This window comes from Merops nubicus, unplaced genomic scaffold (genome assembly GCF_000691845.1).
Source record: "Merops nubicus isolate BGI_N331 unplaced genomic scaffold, ASM69184v1 scaffold12617, whole genome shotgun sequence".
NCBI lineage: Eukaryota > Metazoa > Chordata > Aves > Coraciiformes > Meropidae > Merops > Merops nubicus.
Window position 1 is genome coordinate 10846 of NW_008618381.1, and position 14606 is coordinate 25451.

The window sequence follows — 14606 nt, forward strand, 5'->3', positions numbered from 1 at the left end:
AGATGGATGCAGATGAAAGACAACTGCTGAATAATTACAAATGTTCTGCAGTGCTTTCTCCAGACAAAGGGATTCACTCATACAAATTATTTCACATCAGTGTATTAAAGTAGCTTTCTGGGTCCCTTTTTAGGATCAGAACTCCATGGTTTTGCAAGTTCGTAAAACACGGAGCTAAAGGATTTTCAGTACAGAAAATCCTGGTTTTGGAGTTCTCTTCCAGTGGTTATACACATGCATTTTTTAGGCAGTCAAGAAAGTATGGATCCATAAAATAATGGATGTGTAAGACTGTTACTGTAGCAAAGGAATGCTGGCATCAAATATTGTACCATGAGAAGGAAAATACTGGGCTGTTCTTGGAATGGTTTGATCTCCTGTATCATATAGATTCTTTTATTTGTGTTTGGAATCCTTTAAAGTTTTGTGGTGTAACCGTTGTCTGGTAGACATGGTTACTGCACACTGGATTCCTGGTCTGCATATAGAGGAAGTTAAGATGATAACATGGGAGACCAGATGTGGACTTTTCCATGGAGACTGCACTACTGTGACAAATGGGTTCCTTGGTGTATCACTTCACTGGGGTTTTATCCTTCTGAAGGAACCTGTCTAGCTCCATTCTGGTATTTTGAAAGCTGAAGCTGGCACCCTACAATATAGAGAAGCCAGCGTTTATGATTTTCCTGCAGAGTTATTTTTTTGCAGTTCACTGGCTGTTACACAGCCCTAGGGGAAAACCTCATTAATATGAGAAATAGGTTTTTAATTAAATTACTGTAGTTTTGTTCTGGGGGTTTGTGAGGAGTCATGAACTGGTGCTTCAGTCCTCTTGCCATCCTGCACTAACTGCTGTCCTAAGTGACAGGGGTTTTTAAGTATAGTTTTTCAGCATTTGGGAAAGCTTTTTGGGATGGTTTGTGCCAAATCCAGAAAGTCTCCTGAAAGGTGAAACACAGCAAGTAGTGACAGGTGGGCAGAGAAGGGCCCTGGTACCACTGGATCGTGGCTTCAGCAGCAACAGCTGCTGGTGGGCACCACTGTTCCTCCTCAGCTGTGTCAGCCCAAGTGTCTGGGAGGTCCTACAGTGAACAGGCAGGGTTCAGAAGTGAGGTGAGACCTGGGCAAAGCTTTCATTCTCAGTTCAGAGCAGTGTCTGCCACTGGGGAGCTTTGAACTGTAGCTGTATGCTTGGAGAACAGCTTTCTTCCCTGCTGCTTCCTCAGCTGTCTGAGATGAGCAGGACTTGGCTGCTGATAAAGAGTAGCAGGATCTAGCAGTATCCAGACATGGCATTTCTGACTTAAACTTCCACCAAAGGATGAAAAGAATGGTTTGAGTAAGAAGGGGAAAAAAAAAAAGGAAAAGAAGAGAGAGTTATACGTAGAGTTAGAGTGCAGATTAGAAAGAATACTCCTCTTAAATGTTTCCAGTCATGTAGTGTGAATTGTTATGAAAACGTATTTGGCATTTTACCCAGTACTTTTACAACTCTTTCCATGGAAACATGGAATCAAAATGCATTTAGTCTTGTGGTAGTTCCACAGCTTTCTCTTTGTGTTATCATTCTCAGCCTTTCCCCACCACTCCTTTTAAGTGGTCCATCTTCCTTCATTATACCGTTTTCAGGCAAGGGTGGAAATGTCAGATTCTTTTTTTCCTGTCTAGCAGCATCTGTTACTGTTTGGTGTAATGTACACATCCTGGTGTCATCCATCCAGTGTTGCAGAATGTTTCTGGGATCAAACTGCTGTTAAAACATCAGGTCATAGAATTGTTCAGGTTGGGAAAGACCTTTAAGATCACTGAGTCCAACCAAAGAGACAAAAGCCTGTATGATAATTAAATGTTTGCCTTTCCATGAGGCATCCTTGTTCATGTTGACTAGACTGACTGCTCTCTGGCTTAGTCAGGGTCATCTTTTCTCCTGCCTGGTCTGCACTGTGGAGAGCAGTAGGCTTGGGACAGCTTGGTGCTGGAGAGGCCTTTAAGCTTGAGACTGTGAGGAGAGAATAGCTGGTTAGTGTTACAGTGGATGAATGATCTTAGTCTATACAGAAGGACTGAGTGATTTTGTATCCAGGCGTATGATACCTAAAATAAAAGCACTTGCCTGCTGTGGAAGGGAGTGGGTTTGGCCGAGCAGAGGCAGCTCTGAGTTGGAATTCCAGCCCCAGGGATAGAGCAGTGCACTGCTGTTGTGTTTGGCTGTGGTCAGCCAGAGCTGTCCTTACTGTCACGGCAGCAAATTCATCAAAACTTTCAAGGAAAGGAAACTTCTGAATTTTGGTAGAAGGCTTGTATTAGTCATGGGTTACACTGAAGACAAGGTCACATCTCCAAACGCAGGCCCTGTAAAAAGCGTGAGCAGTAGGGACTTTTGTTGGGACCCCAGAGCAGGTAGGTGTAAGGGATAAGATGAGTTTCTTCTCACTGCTGCTTACCTCCTTCCATCACCAGTTTGTTGTTTTTACTCCTGTGGTCTGTGCTTTGGACTTCTGCTTTGGAATAACCCCAATATGGAGCCTGTAGCAAGAATGTGACAGCGTTTTGCAACGGTTTAATAAAATATACTTGGTCAACTGTATGGGAATTAGCAGATGGGAGCAGATTTGAAACCAGCTCTGTGATGTAGCTAACTTTCTCATTTTTTTCGTAAGCAGTGGTGAATTTAGCTGCTCCTTCCCCTCTTGCTCACTGTGTTTATCATCTTAATGCCAGTGATGTACTCGGAGAAAATGAAGGTGGTAGCTCTCTGCCCAAGAGAATAATACAAAAGATAGAGCCAATATTTCTGGGTGATCTCAGTTTCTTTCTCTTCTGTTTGCATAGCTCAGATCAGAGGGATTGTTGCTTAGCCTGGTTTTAACCTGAGTTATGCTGCTCTCCTTGCAGATCCTCATCAGGGCTGATGCTTGGCTTATGGTTTTCTCAGCCTAGTTAGGTGTCTCCCTGAAGACTTTGCCTTGATGTGTATACCCTGGAACCATTGCACAGCACCTTTACAAGCCCAGCACGCCTCCCTGTCCTGAACCATTTCCCTCTTCTCTGCTGCAGACAGCACTGTGTTTGCAAGTACCGTGGTGCTGGGCCTGCCCACCAACGGGCTGTGTTCTTCCTTCTTAGATGTTGTCCTCCCAGCTGGTGAGATAAGAGGCAGGAACGTGAAGCCTCGCCCTCACTAACTCATTAGTCTGAGCCCTGGTACTGACTCTGCTTAGCATCAAGTGACTTGTTTTTCTTCTGTCTGAAACTGTACTTACCTCCATAAATCACAAGAAGATCATAATCCTCACTTGACACTGAACTTTTGCCTGGTTTCTTAACACAGCTGGACACATGAAATGCTTAAGAGTGATTGGGGTGGCTATTATTTCCAAAATACACGTTTTCAGAGGCTGGAGGAGCAGTTCTCTGAAGCATTGGTTTCAATCTGAGAATCTTGTGCTTGGGAGTGTAGAAATCTCTTCTGCCTCTCCAAAATATTACACTGCAGATAACACTGATTCTTAGCAAAGGCTTGGACAGGTGTGGGCTGTTAAAGTCTGCTGAGATTAAAGAAGTTGTTGTTGTTGTTATTATTATTTTTATTTAGCTCACTGATGACTCCAAGGTGAGGAAGTGCATACTTACCCTCTTGCCCAGGGGGAGGTGGACAAGTCTTAGCTTCAAATGCCTGCATGGAAGGGGTAAAAAAAGAGCAGTAATATATCTTTTAAAAGAGAAGGAGTGTTACTTACACCATTCCAAATATTCCCACCTGCAGATGCCCAGAGGGAGGCACTGACTGTAGACACTAGGGTCTGGTAGTATTAAAAAGAGAAGGGGACAGAGTGAACCCTTAGCTCCCTGCTGTAGGGCCTGAAATGGGTTTTGCTAATTTACAGTGGAATTTTGCTAATTCTGGTGTTAATTGAGTTTTGAGGACACCTGGAGAGAAACCTCTAAAGTCTTTTTTTGCTCATACCTGGATATTTGGGGGACAGCATTTGATTTTGCTTGTTAAGACTTAGTTATTTTCTGTCTTGGATGAAGCTGAGGTTTACTTTCTGTGTTGTAACTGATACAAAAGACCCCCAGAAGAGTGTAGATGGATCCTGTGCCTTTGTTATAAACCTAAAAATATAGACTAAATAAATAACTTCTTTCTGGGCTTAAAATCCTTACAGTGCACCAGACAACAAAAATTTGTGTCTTGGAGTAACTCCTAGAATTCTTTAATGCTGAAGTAGCTCCTTTGCCTGCAAACCTGGGGCTCTCCCTCCTTTAGATAAGTAGTTTCTGTTTAAATTGGCTTTTCTTGTGACTGTCCTTTCGGGCAAGGCTTGGCACAGTTCAGTACCAATAGTGACACTAGGAGGAGTGCACGGCAGGGAAATGAGAAGTTTTGAAGGTAAGATTAAACACATTCTCTCTGTTAAAAAGCGCAACGGGGAAGAAAAACATCTGTCCTTGGAGTATTGCTTTTCTCTGTCTCTCAACAGTTTGCATGTACGTAGAAAAAAATATTTTTAGAGCACTTCAAAAGCTTTGTCAGTTGTTTTCTTCTCTTTCAAGAAAACAGAATTTATATAAGAACATACTACTTCAAGTAGCAGTTGAATTAAATGTTGAAAAATAGGATGTTTTGCTTGAATTTATTTTTTTTTTTTAGGTAAGCATTAGCCTCCCAAGAACAGTACATTGTGTTTCTGTGCATGTTCCCTATCTGCTAAGTAGTGCTGTCTGGAGCATTGAATGTCTTTTGGCAGGTTGGCTCCTGAAATATATTGTGTGTTGTCTTTCACAGAGGATGTAGGCAGAGGTCTGGATCCCAGCAATGAAATACCAGGAGAGGGGAGGCAAAACAAACCTGGGGTTTGTCCTGGAGCACTGTTGGAAGTGGGAAGGGGAGCCAGGGTAGTGCTGCAGGTGAGGGTTTTAGCTCCCTTGTGCGGGGCAGAAAGCGGCTGCAGCCGGGGAAATTTTAAGCTAGTATTTAGGTGAATAAGTGAGATAACGTAGGAGCCCATTTAGGAGCTGTATTTCCTTTGTTTCTTGTCTGAAGCTGGTGAGCAAGACCAGGCTGGGGGGATATTCAGACTTTCTCCCAAGCTCCTGGGGCCAGAGCAGGAACGGGGCGCTGACTGCAGCCACTAAAAGGAGATGAAAGTCAGGAAGGAACCCAACTAATTCTTTCTTCCAGTCTTACCGACTGACCTAGCCAAAAAAAAATAAAATAAAGTAGCAACAGCTGTTGAAAAAAAAGTCTAAATTGTGTGCCTGTACCAACAGATGTTTCCATAAGCCATTGATTTTTTTCTTTAGGTTGTTCCAGCTTAAATATTGTATGGAGGTGAAAAGGGACAAAAGGGTTCAATATACCTAGGAGAGATTTTGTTACTTAGAGTTTTATAAGCTGCCAGCGAAGCTGTAAACAAAGTTGCACCAAAATATATAGTGGCTTTTAGCTTAAATTGTGTCTTTTTGCTTGTTCCTGGCTGCTTGGGCTAACAAAGAAAATATTTTTCTTTCAATAGCTTTTAGATCTTTTGCTGGGTATTTTTTCTTATGCGTCTGCAGTAAATAAGCCCATTTTACAAAACCTGATCCTCTTATAAACATGGAATAATGACAGTATCCCACATATGGTTTTCATTAATTTTTGCATGTTTTGAAGTTGCCTTTTTTTTTTTCCTCCAAAAGGCTAACTTCAGAAACAGCAGATTAATACTAAATAATAGCCAACATGACTAGCTGAGCAGTCAGCAATTCTAACTTGGGATAGAAGAGGTTTCTAGTTAAATTATTTAACCATTGGATAACAAAAAGGATATTTTTTTCTGTGCAGAGCGATGCTGCGTAATCTGTACTCCTCCCAGTTGTTACTGGTTTGCTTTGATTGCACTGGCATCAGTTCTGCTGATTATCTGCAAGCTGTCTTGCTTCTGAGTCTTGTAAATGTTTTGGATTTCAGCCTTGAGAAAGAGCTCCAGAACATTACACCCCTTCTTCCCAAGAAAAGAAAACCAACTCTTTCCTTGTAGTCAGTAGGAAGAAACTTCAGATGCTCCATTTTCCTTACCTGCAGCACGGTGACCTTTGCAGCTCCTGGGGTAGCTCATATCAGTAGGATACCTTGGGGAAATTGCAAAGCTCCCAGATAAAATAAATGCTGGGGCTTGATATTTTTTGGCCCCAGTTGTCATTTTTCATTAGCCTAAGTTTATTGTTTTATCTGTTGAGTAAAGCTGTTAAATATATAGAATTGCAGCAGTAGGGCAAGAAGGGAGGAGAACACAAAACCCCTGTAACTAAAATTTCCCTAAAACACCAGTATTTACCCAAAATTCCCAGTGTTTGCATAGACATTCCCTACCTTAAACTGAGCAGAGGGGATTAGGAGCAGGGTTTGGATCCATTATTCCAGTTAGGAGTTATCCCTGCAACAACAAATACTGCTGCAAAGGGGTCTGTGAAAAGCTGATAGAGGAGATGTAGCATATGTTAGTTTATCACCTTAGGAATAAATATTTTATTTATCTTCTGGAGCAGTGTCAACAGTTGAGAAAAATTGCTCCCTAATGATGATGCTTCTATATATCTGGCTCTTAATGATACGTATGGTTTATGTCCTGAAATTCCTTTAGGAATATTTTCTTAAAATTGGTCTGAAGAGGAGAACATACTTAGCATGTGTTGGTATAGCAGTCCTTGACAATGGCTTTGTAGACTCAGTGAATCTTTACCCTTGTGTATAGGTCTTCAGGCCAGAGAAATAAAAGTGGAGTAAAAGTTGGTAAAAACAGGTTTCTTCTGCAGGGTCAACATTCTTTCCTGGGCTCTTAAGCTGTAAAGAAGTTTGTTTAATTTTCTTTACAGAGGACTACCAGGGAAACGGATAAAACAGTGAGCAAATGAATACTCATGTGGTCCTACAGCAGACCTCCCAGGCAGGAGCTGGAATCCAAATGCCTCCTTCCAAAGTTTGCATTGGATTTTATTTCAGGTTTCCAAATGCATGTAGAGAGGGCATGAAAATACTGGTTGGAGACGAGTGTAGGTAGGAGGGTGAGCTGGAGTGTCTGTTATTGCTGGGGAGAGGGGGGCTTGGCCACACTCAGAGCATCTCAGTTACCAGGCATGTTTGAGATCCTCCTCCCCACAAACCAAACAGAAAATTTGGAAAGGCAAAACAAATACCACAGTGTCTTCAATCCCCTGCCTTTATTAGCAGCCAAGCAAAAAATTGACCTGGAAATATGATGGGTGCATTTCTACAGAGCTCTGCTTTGCCACCACTTCCCCTCCCAGATTTTCAACGTACAAGATGAAAGAAGAGATAACTTTTTCCCTTTTGACAGAGTGCCTGGCCAGGACAATGCAGTGGGTCGTGTGGGCTTCCCAAGGGCCAAGTCCTAGGGACTTCAATTAAATGGGGAAAGGAAAAAAAAAAAAAGAGGGAAGCTGAATCATTTTCTGGCATGATTTATTCATTTGAATGACCCTTCTCTGTTTTTCAGTTCGATTACAGTGCCTTAATCTGGAGGCATAAAAGAACGGTAAAAGTTGAATAATTTCCTCAGTTCAAGTTGTGTCATTTTTATATTGTCTATTAATTTTACTCACTGATACCACACGTCATTTTTGTTGGGCTTTATCCGCCAATTCATCTGTGTAATGTGCTGTCCTGCACAGAAACTCATCCTATTCTTTAACCTCATACACTGACTTGCAAGGCTTTACTTTTTCTGGAATTTGTTATTATGGGATAATAGGGCACAGGTTTTTATTTGTATAAATAAATACTTTCTTATATCCTATATCTATCCCAGTGATGTCAGAACGTGCTTTTTTATCATACACGGTGTAAAATTTGAGTTTTGCATTTGTGAACTTTATAGATAGCTAAACATCTCTTTTGGCTTGCATTTGTGACAAATGCAGTAATCTCCTCCTGAACTCCTCTGTAGGACAAGTTACTAGATGTTGCTTGTTTGGGTATCATATAGATTGAGAAGACTTTCAAATATTTGCTGGATAGCCTGTGCAAACCATTTTCAAGTGGCTTGTAGAATATTTACGATGGTTTGAAAAGTCCTATAAATACAATCCACTATTTTAAATGTCTTTGTTTATATAATTATCTTTCCAGATGCCAGAAATTATCATCCTGCCTTTAGAGTGGGAGGCTTGAATCACCGTAATTAGCAGTGTTCATTGTGCCTATGTAAAATTTGCATGTTTGTTAAGAACAACTGAAAAGCCTGGAAGACAACTTAATCTGCGGTCATGTGACCAGCTTTAGGGCTGGATGAGGTCAAAGGAGGGAACATAATTTCTGATGACCCCCTTCAGGCTGCTCTGAGCCAGCTGTGGAAATCTCCCATCCAGATATCTCGGTTGAAAATTCTGTTATTCTTGACAAAATTGGTGTATTTTACCCAGTCTGGAGATCATGGGACCTTCTGCCCTGGTGGGAAGGGCCTGGGTGTGGGAGCAGACAGTGTCCCAGAGGACACAGGGGACAGGTTGCTTCTTGGGGACTGTTTCTGCAGTTTAAAGCCCAGGTGCTCCTGGACAGCCTGTCCTGAGGACTGTTCTGACATTATACACTGATGTTTTCCCCTCCTCCTTTCCGGGATGCTGGAATTCACAGGGTGAAACAACACGTCCAGTGTCTGACAGTGAGAAGTATTTCTCTCAACTCCCCTAACACGCTAAATAAATATCCATGGCATGGTCCAAGATCCCACAGCACTTCAGCCAGCCAGACATCTCGATTTGTGGTTATTTTTGGTAAAGGCAAAACTAGATGTTGAAAACTGATGTAAAGTCAGCTGAGGGCTTGCTAATCTCTTGCGTGGGATGTATTTCTCCTGTAGCCATTTGGGAGCAGTAAGATGGGCAGTTGACTTCCTCTGGAAGGATGTTCAGGCATGCTCCGTGGCAGGCTAAAGCTTCAGCATTTTTACAAAGGTTATTTGGACAATAGAAATTCTTGAGAAATGTACACTGAGTCTCTGAGAAATATTAGAAAAGAGGAGGTCAGGAAATGGCTGAAAGTCTCTCAAGGTGTTTTTGTGTTTTCTCAAAACACATGGTCCATTTATTCATATGTCCGAGAGCTTTCCAAGCCCTTCTGATTCCTCCTTCGTGATTCTTCAGCTGGTTGTTAGATGGTTATGTCTTCAACCTCAAACACAGGCTGCAGCTGTATGGTGGTTTATTTGGATATAAAATTCAGCTGGCTTCTGTTGTCCCAGAGCATGGTATTGCTCTGTGAGGAAATGTCTCTCCCCAGACCTTTGCATGAAGATCTGAATAATTTAAATATGGGAGTTGTAGGACAGTTGGGATTGCCTAGGCTGGAGAATACAACTTGTGTTGGTGCTTTGGACACTATGCCACAAGGATTCAGTTGAGCTGGTGAATATCAAAGTGTTTTAGGACCAGGATTGTAAAAGGTTTGTTGCCTGCATCACTGATCTTCCCCCTTGAGAGCAGTTTGACTCTTGCCACAGATGGGATGGATCTCAGTGACATCTCATCACCAAGGACTGTCCGCGTCCCTCTCGCTGACTCCTTCTTTCTGTCATCTACCTTGTAGAGGAATCCAAAATCCAGAGGAGAAATGCATCATCTAACACGTAGGCCTCTTTGCCAAGGTCCTCAGTGTGAGTGCTCACTAGCATTCAGCAACTGCCTGGTCTTCTTCAAAATCCCCATTCGAGCATCCATCTTGGCCTTCTCTGCCACGGGTGCTGGCCTGCCTGATGGATGTACACTCCCTTCCAGATTGGACGTGCTCCTCTTGCAGGCTTTGTGGTATTAAAGTGCAGATTTCCTTTGCCTTATTTAGTTTTAGAAAAAAGGGGTTTGTTTTGTCTATCCTTGCAAGTGCCAGAAGCCTAAAATTTTAAAAACCCTTTCCAAAAAGCGGATTTCTTTTAAGAAAAGAGCAATTAAAGTTGTAGCTCTGCTCTCTTCATCTGTCTGATGAATTGATCTCCTGTGTTCAGTGCCTAAAAGTGAAGTTTGACTTGCTTAAAACAGGGAGAATTTTCTCCTTTCAGCTGCTGCTCCATTAGCTCCTATCAGAGACACAGTTAAAAAAGTTCATCTGCTTGAGTATTTCTGCAGATTGCATCATTTTCAGGGTTTCATAACGACAGGGCAAAAGTAATTTGAAACAGATAACAATAGTGCAGTCTGTTTCAGAATAACCATGATTTCCTTGTCATTAAGAGGTTTGTTAGAGGAGGAGGAGTTTTATCTGGATGAGTTACAGATCATATGGTGCAAAAAAAGTGCCTTTTTTTTTTTTTTTTTTTTTTTTTTGTCTTCCCCCTCCTCTTTTCCTTCCCTTGAAATCCGCAGCGCTGGACTTGGGTTTGGATACGAAACGATTGGGTGGTTTCAAACTCCTGTCTGCACAAAGCAGCTCAGCACTGCCAGATGTTTTCAATAAGGAGCCCAGAACTGTCGCATCAGCAGCCGGTGGCCCAGGCTGCTGCTGATGTCTCTGCTCCATTTTGAGCAACTCGCTGAGGAGACTTATTTACTTCTTTTATTTATTTATTTTTTTAAACTTAATTTTTATCCTCTAATTGTCCAGTGCGTTGTGTTTCTGAGCATAAATACTCTATGCTGTGTAAACACACGTATAGCCTGCAAGGAACTCTGAAATAGTTGAACAAAGGAGACTGAAAACCTTTATTCTGTTTTGTCCAGAGTGTCTTCTGCATCTGCTGGGTATGGCTGGGTGTGCATAAGGCTGTGTGCAAGGCAGGTTTTCCAGCCTGAAACAGTGCAGCAAAAGCCCCACCTAATGTGGGAAGAGAGTGATGGCCTCCCAAGGGCGAGTGTGTCTGGTGCATTATCTTCTGTTTGTTTATATGATGCCTCTCCCTGCTTTTCAACAGTGAAGTCTGGAAATGAAGATGAGATGGACTTTGGATGTCTGTAGTCGTCACTGGTCTCCTGATCTTGGCTGTGAGTCAGGAATATAACCACAGAAGAGCTCTTGGAACAAATTAAGGATTTGGAAGCTTAAATTTGAAAAGAAAAAGAAGGGAGAGAGGGGGATATTTTTTGTTGGTGTTTTGGTTTGTTTTGGGTTTTTTTTGGTGTTGATTATTTCTCCCTATGGCTGAAGGTGCAGAGGAGTCCAAAGGGACTCCATTGACAAACTTTAGTAGATCAAGACATGATTATGGAGGAAGGCAGGTCATCATCTTGATTCTCAGGTAAAGCATGGATGTTTACTGGTGCCTGGGACACATCCTGTGCCTGGCTGTGGCCTGGGAGCTCTCCTGGTCAGCTCTCCACATGCCTGTGCCTTCCACCTGAACTTTCTGTTCCCTGGTACTTGTTGGGTTACTTGGGGCTTTTGGCCATACCAAGATGCTTGTGCATAGCTTAGAAAAGTTCACCTCCTCTTTTTAACTGCCTGCTATAAGGGTTGCACATTTCCCAGTGTGTCCCCCATCTCCTTTGGCCAGAGATGTTTCTCATTCCTCCCTGCCTGTAGGAAGGGTGAGATATCATGAGCCCCAGAAGACTGGATGTCAGTGCAGCTACAAGTCAGGACTGTCTCACATCTCTGGAAGATGTTCTGTCACAGTTAGTAGTGATGCTCATGTATCAGTCTCCCCTGCAAGGTGGGCATTGCTTCAGCCCCACAGCTGAACATCTCCTGGTTGCCAGAGGGGCTCTGTGGTTCAAAGGTGAAGTGCTTTAAGTGGAGTGCCTGGACAGAGCTGTGCAGTTGTCATTTGGATACATTTTTGTCTTATATACCAGCAGCTGTAGCTAAATTGATTTTGGGAAATCAGTTAAAAAAAATACTAGTGCTCCATAATGAAACATTAGAGCATCACTAAAGCCCAGCAGCTACTGCAGATTCCTTTACCTGAACTAAATTCACACACTTTGTTATAGGTTCCTGTCTCATAAATTTAGATTCGAGGAAATCCCTGCCTTTTATGGTAGTGTTTGAAGGGCTGGAATGCTGTCACAGCCATTTCTGATTCCTCATCTCGACGGGCACATGATTGCTGGGATTCATTACTTGTGGAGAAAACTGGTGGCTCCAGAAAGTCCCCGAAGTACTACCACATTTTGTGTGTGTCCTAATACTGAAAGCAGAAGCTCCGCTTGTTGTTAAGAACAGAGCCATTGGCTGAGATCTCGAGCCAAGGATTGTAGCTGTAAGAGATCCTCGTAGAGGAGATATTCCTCAGTTCAGCTGGTGGTGTGGTGGAGATGGAGCTTTGGGTTGTGAGGGAGAGACTGGAGCCTAATGAAAGCAGGGAGAGATACCTCACATGGACTAGGTAAGAACATACCTGTGTCCCTTACCAAGAAGGAGCTCATGTGCTGGGAGTCCCCAGCCCCCTCCAGCGCATGAGGACACGTTTGTGGTGGGATATCCAAAGGTGGACCTTTGAGCGGTCGCTGGCCACCAAGCTATGCTGCAGTCTTAGGAGAGGATGCCCTTCTCAGCTCGCTTACTCAGTCTGCTAAACCTAGAGGGTAATTATGTTTTTGTGTAATCTGCCTGTGTGGGTTGAGGGTGTCATGTTCAGGAGATCCTAAAATAGTACTTCGTGTTTCTGTAGATTCCCATTCTTCAGCGTTTTACCAAGCAGGCATGGAGTGGAAGTCAGTTCCTGTGTTACTCACAGGCAGGCTGCTGGTGCAGTGTTTATGGATGGCCAGAAGACTAGGTAGCACTGGAAACAGAGGAGCTGAAGTGTCTGCTCACAGTGTGTGGCTTTAGACCTCCTCTGGAGGACTCCTCTTGGATTCAAATGCTGAAGACTCTCTTTTTATCTGTTGGGGCAGCCTGGAGGGTTTGAGTTACCTTTGCCAGAACTTGAGCTGGTGACCACAAAGTTCCTTAGACAGCCAAGGTCATCAGGGCCACCCTACAAGGCTGGATGAAAAGACCTACAAACCCTTAACTAAGCCCCACGAGTGGAGCAAGCCCCAGGAGCAGGGGGTGGGCCAGCTCAGCTGGCACCAGGGAGGGTGGCTTTTGGAGATGTGCATTCAAACGCTCGGGTGATAAGCGCCGTGTCTCCTGTCTGTGTTTCCTGCTCTGCAGTGCAGGATGAATTCCTGCAGTTCCAGCTTTCCTACCCAGGAAAGCAGCAAGTTCTGCTTGCTATGATCTCCCAGCCACAGAATCCTCCCCTTCCCATTCTCTTTTTCTTTTTGCTTTGAAACCGGCCCCATTCCCTTTTGAATCGGTGAATGAGAGAACGTCTAAAGGCAGGGAAGTATGGAAAGATTTCATCCCTGGAGAGGTCAGGGTGGGGTGGAAAGCAGAGGGGGCTGCAAGGGGGCAGTTTGAAAACAGGAAACCATGTGGCAGCGTGCACGCAGGGCCCAGCTGATGTGAATGAGCTATTGAGAGGAAAGACTCCCACTGGCCCTGCATCAGAAAGACGGAAAAAAATGTGGGGTCGGTTTTTGTTGTTTGTGGTTTGGGGTTTTTTGTTTGTTTGTTTTTAAGAGGGAATAAAAAAAGAAAAGAAGCTCTGCATTTTAGGCTAGAATAAAAGGAGGGAAATTGAGTTTTCTGGACAGCAAGTTGCTGAAATCTAAACAAAACAAAATAAATGGCTGATGATTTCCTTTTTTTGGTTTTTTTTTTTCCTGTGTGCACCGATTAAATCATAAGTTTCCATTCCTGTTTTGGGGAAGCGTTAAGCCTGACTGTGTCTTGCATTCACCTGGCCTTGGGGAGAAGGAAGAGGCTATTTGCCTGTCCAAAAGTGTGTCCATTTACTTCCCAGTCTCTTTTTGGACCGAGTGAACACACGAGAACACACCAAGTGCCTGCAGCCGGAGGTGGAAGAGGCTGGCAAAGAAAAGCTGCTGCTTTCCCCTTTCCCCCCCCCCTTCCTCTTTTCTCTCTCTCTCTCTCTGAAGAGATGAATCATGCTCCCACAACTGCTAAGAAATTTTGAAAGCTTGGAGAACACTGGTGCAGGACTAAAAAGGCAAGTAGTGACGTCCCAGCCGAATCAGGAGGGAGTGGCTTTATTTGATTATTTTCTTTCCTTTTGCCCTGTGCTGTCATTAGAAATTTAAACTTAACTTAAACCGAATCCTCCTGTCTGGTGAACAGTGGACTGACTCAGAAAGAAGAAAAGTACCTTTTTTTGAATTGTTTCTTTCAGTGCATGAGGGAGTGAAAGAAAAAACAGGCTGGTGACAGTATTTGCATTGGATACGGTGATCGGCTTTTTTTTCTTTTCCATTTTTTGGCTGAATTAGACCCATCGTGGCTGAGCCTACCTTCTGCCTTCTCTCTCGGAGCGTCAGTGTTCCTGCTGCACACATCTGGCTTTTGTTCTCTTTTCAGGCAGGATTTTCATTCTGGTGCTTTTTGGATATCAAAAGTTGCCTGGAAATTTTTTTTTTTATTATTATTCTTATTTTTACTGTAACAGGAAGGCCGATACCATTCTTAGCAGTTGCAAGGGGAAAAATATATCCTATGTGTAGAAAGCTCTCTTCAAATATCTTTTGTTTGCTATAAGTTCCTGCATTGCCTGTATAAGCAAATCTGTTCCAAGAAGACTTTATCAGGCAGTGGCAGGTCTGGGGTTTTT